The following is a 20,774-nucleotide window of genomic DNA, read 5'->3' as shown; positions in this document are numbered from 1 at the left end:
AAACTCTATGGTCAAATAATCTTCGACAAAGCAGGAAAAAATACAAAGTGGAAAAAAGACAGTCTCTTCAATACATGGTGCTGGGAAAATTGGACAGCTATGTGTAGAAGAATGAAACTCGACCATTCTCTTATACCATGCACGAAGATAAAGTTGAAATGGATAAAAGGCATTAACATGAGGCAGGAATCTATCAAAATCCTAGGGGAGAACACAGGCAATAACCTCTTCAACATTGGCCACAGCAACTTCTTTCAAGATACGTCTCCAAAGGCAAAGGAAACAAAAGCGAAAATGAACTTTTGGGGCTTTATCAAGATGCAAAGCTTGGGAAACAGCCTGCACAGCCAAGGAAACAGTCAACAAAACAAAGAGGCAACCCACGGAATGGGAGAAGATATTCACAAATGACACTACAAAGGGCTGATATCCAACAACTATAAAGAACTTCTCAAACTCAACACACACAAAACAGATGATAACGTCCAAAAATGGGCAGAAGACATGAACAGACACTTCTCCAATGAAGACATACAAATGGCTAGCAGACATTGAAAAAATGTCCACCATCATTATCCATCAGGGAGATTCAAATCAAAACACATTGAGATACCACCTTACACCAGTTAGAATGGCCAAAATTAACAAGACAGTAAACAACAAGTGTTGGAGAGGATGTGGAGAAAGGGGAACCCTCTTACACTGTTAGTGGGAATGTAAGTTGGTGTAGCTGCTTCGGAAAACAGTGCGGAGATTCCTTAAGAAGTTAAAACTAGAGCTACCTTATGAACCTGTGATTGCACTGCTGGGTATTTACCCCAAAGACACAGATGTAGTGAAAAGAATGGCCACCTGTACCCCAATGTTCATAGCAGCAATGGCCACAGTTGCCAAATGTGGAAAGAACCAAGATGCCCTTCAACAGACAAATGGATAAAGAAGATGTGGTCCATATATGCAATGGAATATTATGCCTCCATCAGAAAGGATGAATACTCAACTTTTGTATCAACATGGATGGGACTGGAGATTATGCTGAGTGAAATAAGTAAAACAGAGAGAGTCAATTATCATATTGTTTCACTTACTTGTGGAGCATAAGGAATAACATGGAAGTCATTGGTAGATGGAGAGTAGATGTGAGATGGGGGAAATCAGAGAGAGAGAAGAACCATGAGAGACTGTGGACTCTGAGTAACAAACTGAGAGTTTTGGAGGGGAAGGGAGTGGCAGGTTGGGGGGGTCTGGTGGTGGGTATTAAGGAGGGCACATATTGCATGGAGTACTTCGTGTGGTACATAAACAATGAATTCTGGAACACTGAAAAGAAATAAAAAATAAATTGGAAAAAAATGAGAATCAGCAATTTTGTCTCTGGAGGAGAGTAATTCTTCTAAGGTTAAGAAAAGAAGTATCAAAAATTTTAAGAACTTGCAATTATGTGTTTATGTTAAATGTTAACATTTAATTTGAAACAATTCCTTCTCTAAAAGAAAAGGAAATGAACAACTTTACTAATTTTATTTTTTGTATATGCATTACTGTATGCACATACATGTGTGTGTACATGTGTATATACATATATGAGTATATGTAGTGTGTGTCAATATATCATGCATACAATCTCATGCTGTTGTTTTATTTATAAACTGCAACTTTTAATTCATGGTTTTGTTATGTTTTCCTCTGTTTATTGACTTAAGATGTTTTTTTATACTGTATTACTCATCAGTATTTTTTAATGCTATGATTCTCTTTTCTTCCTCTTCTTATATATTGTATAAATAGGAGAGAAGTTTATCTTTTATTTGGTCTGGTAAAATCCAGTTGATTTCTCGAGTTTTTCTACCTTATCAGAAAAAAAAAAAAAAGTCTTTCCTTCTAATCTGTACTTGAAATCTGTTCTAGCTTCTTGATTTTCTATAATCTAAGGGGTTGGGGCAGGAAGTATAGAGAATGGTAAGCTAAGACTATATATAGTCTTTTTTTTTTCTTTTTTGACAACACAGACTCATATCTTATTTTGGGATGCTGCTAACGACCTAAAAGAGTGTTAACTAAAACAGAGACAAAACCATATCCCATTTTTAAGGAAAATAACCCTGAACTTGGACCATTCCCAGCTTCAAGTCCTGGAACTATCAGGTTCCAATACTTTGTCTTGCATCTACGCTGAAAACACTGAGATACTGACATTCTTAGTTATTGATATGACGTTCTATTTTTAGGTGACTTTCTATCTATTATTCCAGTCCATTTCTATTCTAATTGATTACATGTGCTTTGCAGAGAAAAGTCTATTAGTTAATACTGCAAGGACTTTTTCTATTTAGGGTTTTTACCCAGTATGTCCTCTGGAAGTTGGGACAGGGAGTTGGGATCCAGTCTGATGAGGAAGAGATTTTTCTTTGCTAATCCACAATTTTATGTAAAACAACTGTACTTCAGTGATAAAAACACTTTGCTAAACTCTACTCTTATGTGTTCAGATCTATCAGATTTTGGTGAGAGAACTTCTGTGATCTGGTTTTCTTTACCCAGGACAGAGAACATTTCTTTTAAATAGAAGGAAACAAAAAAAGATGAGGCCAAAAGTGTCACCTAGTTCACCCACAGGTTCTCAGCAAGTAAGAATGTTTTTAGTTTATAGAAACTGTAGAAATGTTGGGAATACATTTTTTTAAATAAATTTATTTTTTTTTTCAGTGTAACAGTATTCATTGTTTTTGCACAACACCCAGTGCTCCATGCAATACGTGCCCTCCCTATTACCCACCACCTGGTTCCCCCAACTTCCCACCCCCACCCCTTCAAAACCCTCAGGTTGTTTTTCAGAGTCCATAGTCTCTTATGGTTCGCCTCCCCTTCCAATTTTTTTTTTATAAACATATAATGTATTTTTATCCCCAGGGGTACAGGTCTGTGAATCACCAGGTTTACATACTTCACAGCACTCACGATAGCACATACCCTCCCCAATGTCCATAACCCCCTCCCCCTCTCCCAACCCTACCTCCCCCCAGTAACCCCCAGTTTGTTTTGTGAGATTAAGAGTCATTTATGGTTTGTCTCCCTCCCAATCCCATCTTGTTTCATTTATTCTTCTCCTATCCCCCTAACTCCCCTGTTGCATCTCCATGTCCTCATATCAGGGAGATCATATGACAGAGCCACGGACTGAATTCTCAGCTCGGGGTTACCTTGAACTGGTCGCAGGCTGGGTGAGCTCAGAGCGTAGCTAGAGGCTGGGGATACGGGAGTGATTGGGTGCTGTCCTCTGGGAGCGCACTGAGGAGTGGGGCCCCGGGCTCTCGGCTCCTCTGGGCCGGAGACTAGGAGGCCGCCATTTTCATTCCCATCCTCCGGAACTCTACGGAAAGTGTTCAGGGAACAGAAGCTCCCAAAAGCGAACCTGAGAAGATTACTTAGTCCGGCCCCTGGTAAGGGCAGTGCAATCCCGCCTCGGGCAAAGACACTTTAGAGTCACTACAACAGGTCCCTCCCCCAGAAGATCAACAAAAAATCCAGCCAGGACGAAGTTCATCTATCAAGGAAAGCAGGTTCAATTCCTAAGACAGCAGCAGAATTCCAGAGGAGGAGAAAGCAAAGCACGGGAATACATTTTGATGAAACTTTTAAATGAATACATTTAAGAAAAACATAACTAGAATCATTTAAAAATACATAAATTTAATAGTAAATGTAATCTGAGAACTTCCTGAGTGTTTTTTATGTTTTTTATGTTTATGTAATTTTCCTGATTTTTTTTTAAATTGAGTTGAATGTGAATCTAGATATTCAAGGTTGAAATATTAAATTTATGTCCCTTAAAATGTAAAAACTCTAAATCTATTCCCATTTTTATACCATCATTAAACCAAGAACTATAAACTTTACTTCGACTGACCAATAATATGAAATAATTACCAGTATTTTACCCAGGAATTTCTTAAGCTACAGCAATATAACCAAAAAAGTTAAAGCAAATAAGGCTATAACTTCAGGATTTACCAACTAGCCACCTAATATCTGAAGAATGTTTTTGGCAGAACATACTAACTTTATTATTATTTTATTAAATATCAGATGAAGGCTCACTAAATCTAACCACAAAGTCAGTGTCTTCAATGCTTTGTTTGTCAAATGGTTTTTAGGTTCATACGCTGTACAGATAAATTTCAGTAGTGATTTAAGAAATAAAAACCAAACTGTCTCTGGTAGATGTTAGATGTTTTCCTTTAAACTGTATTGATATGGAAACATTCTAAAGGTCACCTTTAGTGGGGAAAATCCCTTTGCCCTGAGGAGCTGTAGTCATGCTTAAGGTCTTAGAATCTTTCTTTTTTTCTCTTTATTATTCTTTTTTAATTTTGTTTAGACCATCAGACGACTGCTTCTACACTCCCCACATAGTTCCCAACTGAGGCTTTTATTCTTAACCTGTGGGTTGGCAGTTTCCCAATTTCTTTTTGTTTTTGGGAAAAAAGTATCTTTTTTTCTCTCACTGCTTTGGCTCAGCTGGTCTGCTGTCTGCCAGCCTTTAGCGATGACTGCCTCCATTATTATTTTATGTGCACTGGATTTGGCAAATATTGTGGCTACAACTGTTGCCTGTACTGAGTTCCTCTTTTTCACTGACAAGAAGCTGTTGCATCATCCACAGCTGAAATATCCATCCATGGCTCACAATATGTATTTACTGAGCTGTAATTTTTATGGGGAAAAACCCATGATTACAGAGCATGTAATCATGCTCTTCTATATTTCACATGGCTGTTACTTTATTACATAAAACACTAACAGCTTTTTTCCAAACCATTTCCATAAATTCTAAGTTATATTTCACATCCTACTCTACCCAACGGGCCTAAACATGCAGGTGAATACAAATGAGAGAAATAGAAGATCTAAAAAGAGAGTGAACCTACTAGGAAAGTTCTGGAACAGAATCCAGACGTTAATGATGTGGCTGTACTCAGTGTAGCAACCACAGATGTGACTATGGCTGATGTAGTCTGCACCTCGGTCTGTCCAGTCCCATTTGTACATTGACCTAACCACTGTCGGTGAGTCATCAGGTTCTATATGAACAGTGGCAGCATGTCTACCATCCTTGTTTCCTACCACATGCATGAAAGCACAGTGGTGGTCCTTAATGGTCTGAGTGGAGGACAACTCATCTACCAAAAACTCAACTCAACCATAACTTCCTCAGTGAGGCCTTCTCCAGTCCTAAGGCAAAGATGGTTGATACTGCCTCAGGTTGCACAGAAGCTGAGGCATATGGCTAAGAGGATACCTACAAATGTTACTATCCTTATCTTCTCACCCACCCACAGGACCTCAGTAGGAGGTGGCTGGAGAAGGGAAATATCAGAATCTCTGTTGATTTTTCAAAGCATAAGCACCTGTGCAACTACAGAAGGAACTTTTTTCATGGTCTTTCTGAATTTTACCTGCAACACTCCTTATTCACATCAACACAAAAAAAATTTACTTTTTTTATTAATTATTTTGATTAACATATAATATATGATTTGCCCCAGGGGTACTGCCTCTTCCATGTATATTGACATAATAATTTACCTTAGCTGTCATACTACCTGAATTACAGAACCGAAGCCCAGGGTTTTATGTTATAGTGACAGTCTAATTTTTCAGATATATAAATCTCTCTTCAATAGAAATTGGAATATATACCCAATATTGCACAAGTAAGCATTCAGTATGGGACAGTAATCCTTTACTATACTCCTGAGATCTAAATTCTGGAAAAAAAAAAGAAAAATAAAGTTGTGGGCTTTATCATTGTTTGTTGGAGCAGAAGGGGTGGCTAGGTGATGAACACTGAGGAGGGTATGTGTTGTGGTGAGCACTGTGTATTGTATATGACTGATGAATCACAAATAATACATTATATGTTAATAATTTTTTTAAAAACATCAAAAAGATTACTTTCTTTTTAAACTCTCATTTGGAAGCACAACCTAACTTTATAATAACTCATTTGCTGCCAAAATTAAACAAAAATTGATATACAACTAATTAGTCTTTATTCTATGATATTTGAAAACTCATGTTATATAAAAAATAATCAAATGTTTAATTATGGTTATCCTAGTCCCCACTGAGATGTTAGATATCATAACATAACATGTTACCCTGATAAAATCTGAAAGATTATAAATTTTCATGTTTTTTTGCCCCAACTATTTGTATAAGAAATTGTGGATGTTTACATGTTTAATAATTTTTTTGTTAAGCTGATGGCTTCTATGCACACCCACCTTAAAACTCAAAAGTGTTTCATGTACCAAGGGACAATATCTACAGTATGCAGCTACCAGTCTAACTTCCTTCCCCTTGACTTCCTCACCTTCTCCTCCTTTCCTCATTGCCTGACTTAACTGATTATTTTGATACCATACAACATGGAATAAGTGTCTGCTTTCATGACTTCTGTGACTTCCATTTATAATTAATATTGCACAAGGTATCTTTTAATGTACAAACTGACTAGTTGTAATTCAATTTCTCCAGGAATCTGAAGTAGAAATGGGACAATTTTCACAAGTAGCTCATAAGATTCTTCATAGCAGCACTGTTAAGTTGGCCTAATATTGATAGTTTTATGCAAATTATCACAACAGGCCACAAATTCTTGAAAAGAAAAATCTTCTAAGAATACACAGTATTTAATCTCCCTTTTACAGACTTTCATCAAACAGGATATCTTCTAAAAGCAATTATCTAAATTATGCATGGATAGCTCAATAATTTAATGTCTACATATTTTTACTAAAACAATTTGACTCAGTGTATGTTTTGAAAAGTGCTCTAAGGTTTCTAATAAAAGTAACTAGATTAAACAATTATTCCCATAACAAATATACGTAAAATTGACTTTCACACTTAAAAACTTTGCAGAGGGGGGGAGGAGTCAAGATGGCGGAGAAGTAGCAGCCTGAGACTACATCAGGTAGCAGGAGATCAGCTCGATAGCTTATCTAAACATTGCAAACACCTACAAATCCAACGGGAGAGCGAAGAGAAGAAGAACAGCAACTCTAGAAACAGAAAATCAACCACTTTCTGAAAGGTAGGACTGGCGGAGAAGTGAATCTAAAAAGACGGGAAGATAGACCACGGGGGGAGGGGCCGGCTCCCGGCAAGCGGCGGAGCAACGGAGCACAAAATCAGGACTTTTAAAAGTCTGTTCCACTGAGGGACATTGCTCCAGAGGCTAAACCAGGGTGAAGCCCACGCGGGGTCAGCGTGGCCCCAGGCCCCACAGGGTCACAGAAGGATCGGGGGTGTCAGAGTGTCGGAGAGCTCGCAGGTATTAGAACGGAGAAGCCGGCTGCAGAGACAGAGCCGAGGACTGAACTCTCAGCTCGGGGTTACCTTGAACTGGTCGCGGGCTGGGTGAGCTCGGAGCGCGGCTAGAGGCTGGGGATACGGGAGTGATTGGGTGCTGTCCTCTGGGGGCACACTGAGGAGTGGGGCCCCAGGCTCTCGGCTCCTCCGGGCCGGAGACTGGGAGGCCGCCATTTTCATTCCCGCCCTCCGGAACTCTACGGAAAGCGTTCAGGGAACAGAAGCTCCCAAAAGCGAACCCGAGCCGATTACTTAGTCCGGCCGCCGGTAAGGGCGGTGCAATCCCGCCTCAGGCAAAGACACTTGAGAGTCACTACAACAGGCCCCTCCCCCAGAAGATCAACAAAATATCCAGCCAGGACGAAGTTCATCTATCAAGGAGAAAGCAGGTTCAATTCCTAAGACAGCAGAGCAATTCCAGAGGAGGAGAAAGCAAAGCACGGAACTCATGGCTTTCTCCCTATGATTCTTTAGTCTTGCGGCTACTTCAGTTTTTTTTTCTTTTTTCAATTTTTTTCTTTTTTCTTTTTTCTTCTGCTAAATTTTTTAAAACTTTTACCCTTTTCTTTTTTAACGTTTTTTGACTAGTTCATCTAAATATATATATATATATTTTCTTTCTTTTTTATATTTATTTGTTTTATTTTTTAAATTTTTTTCTTTTTTTTTTCTTTTTTTTTTTTCAGAGCCTGTTTTTATCCCCTTTCTCCCCCCCACAATTTGGGGTCTCTTCTCATTTGGTTACAGCGCAATTTTCTGGGGTCTTTGCCACCCTTTTAGTAGTTTATTTGCTCCTTCATATCCTCTTATCTGGACAAAATGACAAGGTGGAAAAAATCACCACAAACAAAAGAACAAGAGACAGTACCGAAGGCTAGGGACCTAATCAACACAGACATTGGTAATATGTCAGATCAAGAGTTCAGAATGACGATTCTGAACATTCTAGCTGGGCTCGAAAAAGGCATGGAAGATATTAGAGAAACCCTCTCTGGAGATATTAAAGCCCTTTCTGGAGAAATTAAAAAACTAAAATCTCACCAAGTTGAAATAAAAAAAGCTATTAATGAGGTGCAATCAAAAATGGAGGCTCTCACTGCTAGGATAAATGAGGCAGAAGAAAGAATTAGTGATATAGAAGACCAAATGACAGAGAATAAAGAAGCCGAACAAAAGAGGGACAAACAGCTACTGGACCATGAGGGGAGAATTCGAGAGATAAGTGACACCATAAGACGAAACAACATTAGAATAATTGGGATTCCAGAAGAAGAAGAAACAGAGAGGGGAGCAGAAGGTCTATTGGAGAGAATCATTGGAGAGAATTTCCCTAATATGGCAAAGGGAACAAGCATTAAAATCCAGGAGATGCAGAGAACCCCCCTCAAAGTCAACAAGAATAGGTCCACACCCCGTCACCTAATAGTAAAATTTACAAGTCTTAGTGACAAAGAGAAAATCCTGAAAGCAGCCCAAGAAAAGAAGTCTGTAACATACAATGGTAAAAATATTAGATTGGCGGCAGACTTATCCACAGAGACCTGGCAGGCCAGAAAGAGCTGGCACGATATATTCAGAGCACTAAACGAGAAAAACATGCAGCCAAGAATACTCTATCAGGCTAGGCTATCATTGAAATTAGAAGGAGAGATAAAAAGCTTCCAGGACAAACAAAAACTGAAAGAATTTGCAAACACCAAACCAGCTCTCCAGGAAATATTGAAAGGGGTCCTCTAAGCAAAGAGGGAGCCTAAAAGTAGTAGATCAGAAAGGTACAGAGACAATATACAGTAACAGTCACCTTACAGGCTAATAATGGCACTAAATTCATATCTCTCAATAGTTACCCTGAATGTTAATGGGCTAAATGCCCCAATCAAAAGACACAGGGTATCAGAATGGATAAAAAAACAAAACCCATCAGTATGTTGCCTACAAGAAACTCATTTTAGACGCGAAGACACCTCCAGATTTAAAGTGAGGGGGTGGAAAACAATTTACCATGCTAATGGGCATCAGAAGAAAGCTGGGGTGGCAATCCTTATATCAGATCAATTAGATTTTAAGCCAAAGACTATAATAAGAGATGAGGAAGGACACTATATCCTACTCAAAGGGTCTGTCCAACAAGAAGATCTAACAATTTTAAATGTCTATGCCCCTAACGTGGGAGCAGCCAACTATATCAACCAATTAATAACAAAATCAAAGAAACACATCAATAATAATACAATAATAGTAGGGGACTTGAACACTCCCCTCACTGAAATGGACAGATCATCCAAGCAAAAGATCAACAAGGAAATAAAGGCCTTAAATGACACACTGGACCAGATGGACATCACAGATATATTCAGAACATTTCATCCCAAAGCAACAGAATACACATTCTTCTCTAGTGCACATGGAACCTTCTCCAGAATAGATCACATCCTGGGTCACAAATCAGGTCTCAACCGGTATCAAAAGATTAGGATTATTCCCTGCATATTTTCAGACCACAATGCTCTGAAGCTAGAACTCAATCACAAGAGGAAAGCTGGAAAGAACCCAAATACATGGAGACTAAACAGCATCCTTCTAAAGAATGAATGGGTTAACCAGGAAATTAAAGAAGAATTGAAAAAATTCATGGAAGCAAATGATAATGAAAACACAACAGTTCAAAATCTGTGGGACACAGCAAAGGCAGTCCTGAGAGGAAAATATATAGCAGTACAAGCCTTTCTCAAGAAACAAGAAAGGTCTCAAGTACACAACCTAACCCTACACGTAAAGGAGCTGGAGAAAGAACAAGAAAGAAACCCTAAACCCAGCAGGAGAAGAGAAATCATAAAGATCAGAGCAGAAATCAATGAAATAGAAACCAAAAAAACAATAGAAAAAATCAATGAAACTAGGAGCTGGTTCTTTGAAAGAATCAATAAGATTGATAAACCCCTGGCCAGACTCATCAAAAAGAAAAGAGAAAGGACCCAAATCAATAAAATCATGAATGAAAGAGGAGAGATCACAACTAACACAAAAGAAATACAGACAATTATAAGAACATACTATGAGCAACTCTACGCCAACAAATTGGACAATCTGGAAGAAATGGATGCATTCCTAGAGACATATAAACTACCACAACTGAACCAGGAAGAAATAGAAAACCTGAACAGGCCCATAACCAGTAAGGAGATTGAAACAGTCATCAAAAATCTCCAAACAAACAAAAGCCCAGGGCCAGACGGCTTCTCAGGGGAATTCTACCAAACATTTAAAGAAGAACTAATTCCTATTCTCCTGAAACTGTTCCAAAAAATAGAAATGGAAGGAAAACTTCCAAACTCATTTTATGAGGCCAGCATCACCTTGATCCCAAAACCAGACAAGGATCCCACCAAAAAAGAGAACTACAGACCAATATCCTTGATGAACACAGACGCAAAAATTCTCACCAAAATACTAGCCAATAGGATTCAACAGTACATTAAAAGGATTATTCACCACGATCAAGTGGGATTTATTCCAGGGCTGCAGGGTTCGTTCAACATCCACAAATCAATCAATGTGATAGAACACATTAAGAAAAGAAAGAACAAGAACCATATGATACTCTCCATAGATGCTGAAAAAGCATTTGACAAAGTACAGCATCCCTTCCTGATCAAAACTCTTCAAAGTGTAGGGATAGAGGGCACATACCTCAATATTATCAAAGCCATCTATGAAAAACCCACCGCAAATATCATTCTCAATGGAGAAAAACTGAAAGCTTTTCCGTTAAAGTCAGGAACATGGCAGGGATGTCCATTATCACCACTGCTATTCAACATAGTACTAGAAGTCCTAGCCTCAGCAATCAGACAACAAAAAAGAAATTAAAGGCATCCAAATTGGTAAAGAAGAAGTAAAACTATCACTCTTCGCAGATGATATGATACTCTATGTGGAAAACCCAAAAGACTCCACTCCAAAACTGCTAGAACTTGTACAGGAATTCAGTAAAGTGTCAGGATATAAAATCAATGCACAGAAATCAGTTGCATTTCTGTACACCAACAACAAGACTGAAGAAAGAGAAATTAAGGAGTCAATCCCATTTACAATTGTACCCAAAACTATAAGATACCTAGGAATAAACCTAACCAAAGAGACTAAGAATCTATACACAGAAAATTATAAAGTACTCATGAAAGAAATTGAGGAAGACACAAAAAAATGGAAAAATGTTCCATGCTCCTGGATTGGAAGAATAAATATTGTGAAAATGTCTATGCTACCTAAAGCAATCTACACATTTAATGCAATTCCTATCAAAATACCATCCATTTTTTTCAAAGAAATGGAACAAATAATCCTAAAATTTATATGGAACCAGAAAAGACCTTGAATAGCCAAAGGAATATTGAAAAAGAAAGCCAAAGTTGGTGGCATCACAATTCCGGACTTCAAGCTCTATTACAAAGCTGTCATCATCAAGACAGCATGGTACTGGCACAAAAACAGACACATAGATCAGTGGAACAGAATAGAGAGCCCAGAAATCGACCCTCAACTCTATGGTCAACTAATCTTCGACAAAGCAGGAAAGAATGTCCAATGGAAAAAAGACAGCCTCTTCAATAAATGGTGCTGGGAAAATTGGACAGCCACATGCAGAAAAATGAAATTGGACCACTTCCTTACACCACACACGAAAATAGACTCCAAATGGATGAAGGACCTCAATGTGAGAAAGGAATCCATCAAAATCCTTGAGGAGAATGCAGGCAGCAACCTCTTCGACCTCAGCCACAGCAACATCTTCCTAGGAACAACGGCAAAGGCAAGGGAAGCAAGGGCAAAAATGAACTATTGGGATTTCATCAAGATCAAAAGCTTTTGCACAGCAAAGGAAACAGTTAACAAAACCAAAAGACAACTGACAGAATGGGAGAAGATATTTGCAAACGACATATCAGATAAAGGGCTAGTATCCAAAATCTATAAGGAACTTAGCAAACTCAACACCCAAAGAACAAACAATCCAATCAAGAAATGGGCAGAGGACATGAACAGACATTTCTGCAAAGAAGACATCCAGATGGCCAACAGACACATGAAAAAGTGCTCCACGTCACTCGGCATCGGGGAAAAACAAATCAAAACCACAATGAGATATCACCTCACACCAGTCAGAATGGCTAAAATTAACAAATCAGGAAACGACAGATGCTGGAGAGGATGTGGAGAAAGGGGAACCCTCCTCCACTGTTGGTGGGAATGCAAGCTGGTGCAACCACTCTGGAAAACAGCATGGAGGTTCCTCAAAATGTTGAAAATAGAACTACCCTATGACCCAGCAATTGCACTACTGGGTATTTACCCTAAAGATACAAACATAGTGATCCGAAGGGGCACGTGTACCCGAATGTTTATAGCAGCAATGTCTACAATAGCCAGACTATGGAAAGAACCTAGATGTCCATCAACAGATGAATGGATAAAGAAGATGTGGTATATATACACAATGGAATACTATGCAGCCATCAAAAGAAATGAAATCTTGCCATTTGCTACGACGTGGATGGAACTAGAACGTATCATGCTTAGTGAAATAAGTCAATCGGAGAAAGACAACTATCATATGATCTCCCTGATATGAGGACATGGAGAAGCAACATGGGGGGTTAGGGGGATAGGAGAAGAATAAATGAAACAAGATGGGATTGGGAGGGAGACAAACCATAAATGACTCTTAATCTCATAAAACAAACTGGGGGTTGCTGGGGGGAGGTGGGATTGGGAGAGGGGGAGGGGGCTATGGACATTGGGGAGGGGAGGCGAACCATAAGAGACTATGGACTCTGAAAAACAACCTGAGGGTTTTGAAGGGTCAGGGGTGGGAGGTTGGGGCAACCTGAGGGTTTTGAAGGGTCGGGGGTGGGAGGTTGGGTGAACAGGTGGTGGGTAATGGGGAGTGCACGTTTTGCATGGAGCACTGGGTGTTGTGCAAAAAGAATGAATACTGTTACGCTGAAAAAATAAATAAAATGGGAAAAAAAAACTTTGCAGAGAATTTGTGATAAATAATATGTATTTTTACTATTATGCAATAGATGAGAAATGATGTTTAAATGACTGAATAATGAACATTTAAAAATGTTATGTTTATAAGCAATACTGAAATGAATACGAGGAAAAAGCAATTTTAACAAGTAATTAGTCCAATCCTTTTCCATGACTGTGATATTATTGTTGTTTTTTAATTTGGAGGGTTTAATTAGTTTTATCTTTTGACCTTTTGAAGAAAGTTGGCCAGTAAACTCATAATAAATATTCATTCTTTTATTTATTCATCAAAGTATTTATACCAGACCTGATTCTAGAAATCCAAGATGAGAATGAATCAGACAAGATCTCTGTTATATTCAAAATTAAAATCAAGTGTAGTGAGATTGACAAATTATTAAATAAACTGTACTAGGTAGGAAGTGGAAAAAAGGTTAAATAGGAAGAAGCAGTGGGCTTGAGAGGCAAGAAAGAGTGGATAGTACCAAAAAAAAAAAAAAAAAAAGCTAGAATGTTTGATGAAAGACATACTTTGGAATGAGAATGCATGTGTACTTGTTGGGGTTGGTTGGCATGGTAGAGCAGGATGGGTGGTATTTAATACAACAGCAAATGTGAACAGTTACATTAAGGACCATGAGACACTGAATGTAAGTTGATTTTCTATGTTGGGGAATAGAATGAGTAAGATTGAGAAGAGTTTCAGGAAGCTAACAAGGTTAGAGATGCACCCAGTGGGAGCCTGACCATGGAACCATTTGTGGTCTTGGTAAGTAGTTTGGGCTTTGCTGCATGGAAATGTGGGGCCACTTAATGGATTTTAGCCCAAGGAGAATTAAGATCAGACTGAAATTACAGAAATATCTATGTAAAAGTATAAAGTATAATAAAGTTGAGTCCTTTAAGACTAGAGTCAAAGAAGACTTCCACAAGAGTCCATGTGAGGTATAAAAAGAGTTGAGCGAAAGGCAAGAGTACTAAGATGAAATGGAATTTAAAAGTCAATAGGACTATAAGGGGCATATGCTTTTGGTCCCAGGAACCTCTCTGTTTGAGTACTGACTATATTTGCTACTTAAAATATGATGTTTGAAAAATGATTTAATCTATCTATTCTTGGATTTCCATTTGCAAAATGAGAAAATATGAATAGTATATATTCATAAGGTTACTGAGATGATTAAATGAAATAATTAAGCCTCAATAAACATTATTTTTTCTTGTTAGGAACACACCCCAAATGAAAAAAAGGGCAAAGCAGAAATAAAAATGGCAAATAGCAGACATTTGAAAAATATTACAACTGCAGTAGTGCTCAAAGATATGCAAAATAAATAGACACCAAGAGATAATTTGCACCTGGCAGGCTAGCCAACATTAAAAGAATGCTTAATACCCAGTTTGGGCAGATAGATGAGACCATGAGCCCCTAAGCTTCAGGTGAAGTGTGGTTGTTCTGGAAGGTACATGGACCCAAAGCATGAAAAATGTAATTTCTCTGACCCATTAATTTCACATCTGGAATTTTATACTGTAGAATTAAACAGGCAAATACAAAAATATAAATAAGAATGCCATTTGTAGCACTGTTTATAGCAACAAAATATTGGAAACAACCTAAATATTCAACAACTAGGAAATGATTAAATAATTTAAGTTGTAATTTATAGAGTAAAATGATGTTCAGCTTTTAAAATGATGAAATAATGGATATTTATTGCTATGTAAATATCTAAGTGGTGTTTGGGTTTTTGAAAAGCAGGTACAGTGTAAGCTAATTTTTTACTGAAGTCATAAACATATAATCACAAATGGAAATTGGATAGATCTGACTAAATTTATAGACTTACTAGAAGTTGTTAGAGTAAGAGAATGAGGTTTACAAATAGAGGATTGTGAAGGGAAAATTGATTAATGAAATTCTCTTTGGAAACAAGAGCTCTTTTCATGGTATTTGTGTTATTAAAAAAGGGAACATTTTTCTCACAAATTGAAATTAAGAAAGTGAGGATATATCACATGATCCAATAATTTCCTGACCCTAGAGAAAACCACTTCAGGATCTCTGTGTTTTGTTTTGTTTCTTAGTGGTTGTTGTTTTGATTTTTTCACTCTCCAGCTTAGTCTACTTCTCCATCTAGTTCCTCTCCAGTACTCTGGCTTTCTCTAGCTTTCCTTCTGCTACACATATTCTGCAGGCCCTAAACATACATTTTTTAGTTAAATGTTTGGGCCAAGAGGTGAAGGATGGCTTATTTTGTTACCTCAGCTGTTTCTGTTAAATTGTGAGTAAGATCCTTTACTAAGAGAGAGGGAGGCAGCAGTGTGGAAAAGTTTTAAGAGCACAGTAAAGAGATGTAAAACACACCAAGGAGGTCATCAATCTAACCCACACCCTCTCTTTGGAGGCCTTCTCCTTTCTGGTCCCTAGAGCTATAACTCATCTTGGTTAGCTACAGTAAGGCTCTGATTCCCTACAGTTTATTTTCTGGGGTTTTGTAAGAGTTGTGGAGAAAGACAGGCTTTTTTCCTCTAGGCATAGGAGATAAAAAGGATATTCAATCCTGGAGCTATTAGTACCATTTTTTCTGTCATGGGAGAAGACATTGCCTGAAACAACACATAGGAACAATGAGAAGAGAGAAAATAGATATATTTATATTATATCTTTGAGCACCTGTATCCCAACATGTGGTTCTAGACTAGTGGTTCTCACGAAATGGTTTCCACTACTGGCAATTTGTTGGAAAATCACATTATTAGTTCCCGTCTTAGACCTACCAAATCACAAGCTTTGGAGTGGGCCTGACAATTTTAACAACACCTACAGGGGATTCTTGGGAATGCTAGGTTGAGAGTCACTGCCCAGACTTTTCAAATACATGAACCATTATATATCTTATTTATGCCTCTTTAAATTTAAAAGCCCTGATTAAGACAGCTACTGAGATAACCAAGTAGGTGTGGTTGTCACAGCTGATTAGTATTATAGACATAAAGAAAATTGAAATCAGTTTTTAGTGGCAAAAAAAATGTGTGGCTATGTGATTTCATGGGGTAAATTTCAGCTGTCCAGATGTATGAATAAAGACTGTAAATTTTAAAAGTCTTCAGGGGAGCTGTCTCAAACAAGCAAGATCAAGAAGTGGGACCTTAGCTGAAGGTTCAAGAAGGAAATGAAGCCAAAGAGGAAGTGATTGATGGAGACATAAAGGTAGCATCAAGGGACAAGATATCAGAATGACATCAATCAATGTACATAGGAGGTTGTGGTTAGACATCTTCATATCTGAATTTGAGTTAGAGCAGTAATAAGAGGTAACAGTACCCAAGGTAAGTATATAAGAACAGATGGCAAGAGCTATTGGTGTTGAGAAGATCAAACAATTCTGGATTCCTGGGTCAACTATCTAGACATCCACCAAATTTAGCCAACTGACAAATCCTATAATGAACAAGGGAATAGTCAGGATATAGGCAAAGAAAAGCAAAAGGTATTTTGACTATCTTATAGCTAAATGAAATGAGCGTCAGAAATGGAAGCAGTTTAGGTTAAGAAGTAACATCGGCAGGTATGAGAACTTCAACAGTGTAACCACAGCACAGGCCACATGGAAATCAAGCTTATAAACCTCCACCAAGGAAAACTAAGAGAAGCAGCGCTTAGAGGTGGGGGAGTGGGGGGCAGGGTTTCTTGAAGGCCCAGAACTGGAGGCAGCATTTTGGAACGCTCAGTAAGAAGTGACACATCCACTGTCTGGAGAGACTGTTGTGATGTAAAAAGATGACAGAGAAGAAGCAGAAATAAGCATGCTCTATTTAGCTTCCATTTTCTCTGCTAAGAACAATATTCAGAATGGAAGCAAGTTAAAAAGGAAATTGAAGATGAAGACCATTTATGCTCTGTTATTGTACATTAACATTTACCTTAGTCAAACCCTGATAGTACTTGAATCTATTTCTATAAATAATTTGTAGAAACTCTTCACAGGAGGTTCATTTTTGTGTGTGTGAATAATGAGGTGCATTCACTTGCCATTTAGACAAATTAGCTTTGGTGTTTAGTGTGTGGTAAATGTAGCCTGGTATTTCTATCAGTTCTTTCTCTGAGACTTGCCTTTCTTTCTCATGAGACTTGTAGTCTCATGGCTCTTTGCTGGCTTAGCACCTGTGACTACCTTTACCATACAGTACTGAATTGTAAGTAGGGTACTTGGGGTTTTTTGTTTGTTTAAGATTTATTTGAGAGACAGTGCATGCACGCAAGCAAGTGGAGAGAGAGGTAGATAGAAAGGGAGACAAGTAGACTTTTTCTAGTCCTTTCCCCAGAAAATATTCTTAAAAATAATCTTGGGTCAATGACACAACAACCTTAGCAAAAAGAAGTGTATTATTTTCACCAATTGATCAGACCTTTCTAGATTTTACACTCGAGAAAATAATAAAAATAGAAGTTGAAGAAAACAAAAAACACAAAAATAGGGCTTTCAATGTTTTTCCTTCATAATGTTACATGTTCAGGAATGATTGTTTTTTGTTTTTGTTTATTTGTTTAGACAGTAACACATAGTACCACAATTTGCCTTTATTTAGTTCCAAAGACAGAATAAATAAAATAATAAAGTGTATTTTATACTGTAAGTTGTATTTAAGACTGATTCATTTTTGCTACATATTCATGGAAGTCTACTTGTCCTTAAGCTACAATGTTTTTCTTCCCATTTAGGCAAGCACCACATATGTAAATCTAGTCCCACCACATTAAAAAGCACATATATTAAGAATGTTAAACATTCTCTATACATCAAAAAAAATGCTTCTGAGTTGGCTCCCAGCAGAGCATGTCTATCTCCAGCTAATGAGTTTTAATGTATGATTTTCTTGTACCTTACTTTTCTTTACACATCAATCTGTTCATGGCATCTGTCACGCAAACAGTAACAGGAAAACCGCTGGGGCTGTCAAGGAAATGACACCTTTCTCCTTTACTAGAGTCTGAAAATGATGCCCAGATTTCTCTGAAATTCTCCAGGCAAACTATGTCTTTCTTTTAAAACCAATACCATCTGCCCAGGCAGACATTTGTGAGCCAATTGTCATATAAAAGATTTTAGCTGATTTCTAAGGCTCAAGCTTGTTACAATAATAGGTTATCAAGCTTTCACTTAACTACATGACTTACCTTACATGTTTCAAATTGAAGATGTGTATTACAGAATAGAATCTTATGGGTTAATCCTAGACAAACTACAGGACACTAACAAAAAAAGTCTTGGTTTATATTTAAAAGCAAAATCACTCAGTATTTGTTTCCACTTACGTACATACATATATATGATTTCTGAATGCTTATTTTTTTTTGGAATGAAAGTTAAGAACATCCAGAAGTATGTATAGTATGTACTGTCAGTGGGTATCAAAGAGTATTGTTCACTTTCATGTTTCTTGATTAAGTTTATATTCAGATATAAATTTAACCAATATGATATAATTAAGTATAATCTCAATTAAAAAACAGCCGCAGCAAGATCCCCCTCTTAATTACTCCAATTACACCGCCAATTGTATTCAGCTGATAATTCATTAACAGGAACATTCTTTTTTACCTAGTTCAACTACCTAATTCAATTAATATAATTATTTTCCCCAAATCCATAAAGTTTCTCAAGTATGAATCATCTCAGACCAAAAAATAAGCATATATGTTCCCCATATGTGTGTACATTATATATCATGTAATAACTTTTTTTCACTTAAAAATGTTTAGTATAATTATGGGTAAATATATCTGTAGCTGGAATTTTAATGTAGCCCAGGATTCCCCTGTGTAAATGTTATCACCTAAGTAACTTCCTTAAGGAGCTGTTATGAAATTACAGTGATTTGCTGTTGCAAAAAGCATTCAGATGAACGTTTTAATAAACTTTTCCAATTCTGTTCATTTTTATAACTCCTCAAGGGTTATAACTGATCATTAAAAAGAAATGAATATTTCAAGAATTTTTATATATACAACCATATTCTAAAAATTATAAAATTAAAATTCTTCATAATTGCATAAATGTTTCCATTTCACCATAAATCTGTCAACAACAGATATTTTAATTAGTTACTTCCTGATAATTGAAAGATGTTCTTATTGTTTTGTTTCCTTGATAACTAGTAGGGATTAATTTTTTCTTGAGTTGCTAGAACAATTTCACCATGACCAAGTGGGATTTATTCCTGGGCTGCAAGGGTGGTTCAACATCCGTAATCAATCAACATGACACACACACTACATTAATAAAAGAAAGGAAAGAACCATATGATCCTATCAATAGATGCAGAAAAAGCAATTGACAAAATACAGCATCTTTTCTTGATTAGATCGCTCCACAGTGTAGGGATAAAGGGAACATATCTCAATACCATGAAAGCCAAATATGAAAAGCCTATACTGAATATCATTCTCAACAGAGAAAAACTTGAGAGCTTTTCCCTAAGGTTAGTAACATGACAGAGAAGTCCACTTTCATCACTGTTGTTCAACAAAGTACTAAAAGTCTTACCCTCAGCAATCAAACAACAAAAAGAAATAAAAGGCATCCCAATCCGCAAAGAAGTCAAACTTCCACTCTTCACACATGGCATGCTACTTTGTGTTGAAAACCCAGAAGACTCCACCCCAAAACTGCTAGAACTTGTACAGGAATTCAGCAAAATGGCAGGATATAAAATGCACAGAAATCAGTTGCATTTCTATACACCAACAATGAGACAGAAGAGAGAAATTACGGAATCGATTCCATTTACAATTGTACCCAAAACTGTATAAGATAATCTGGGAATAAACCTAACCAAAGAGGTAAAAATATCTGTATTCTGAAACCTATAGAAACTTATAAAAGAAATGGGGGAAGGCACAAAGAAATGGAAAAATATTTCATGCTTATGGATTGAAAGAACAAATACTGTTAAAATGTCTATGCTACCAGACAGGAAACAACGTGTGCTGGAGAGGATGTGGAGAAAGGGGAACCCTCTTACACTGTTGGTGGGAATGCAAGTTAGTGCAGCCACTTTGGAGAACAGTGTGGAGATTCCTGAAGAAATTAAAAATAGAGCTTCCCTATGACCCTGCAATTGCACTGCTGGGTATTTACCCCAAAGATACAGATGTAGTGAAAAGAAGGGCCATTTGTACCCCAATGTTTATTGCAGCAATGGCTACGGTCGCCAAACTGTGGAAAGAACCAAGATGCCCTTCAACGGATGAATGGATAAGGAAGATGTGGTCCACATACACAATGGAGTATTATGCCTCCATCAGAAAGGACGAATACCCAACTTTTGTAGCAACATGGACGGGACTGGAA

The sequence above is a fragment of the Meles meles genome, chromosome 14, assembly GCF_922984935.1.
Source record: "Meles meles chromosome 14, mMelMel3.1 paternal haplotype, whole genome shotgun sequence".
Taxonomy (NCBI): Eukaryota; Metazoa; Chordata; class Mammalia; order Carnivora; family Mustelidae; genus Meles; species Meles meles.
Note: the sequence above shows the minus strand (reverse complement) of the source record.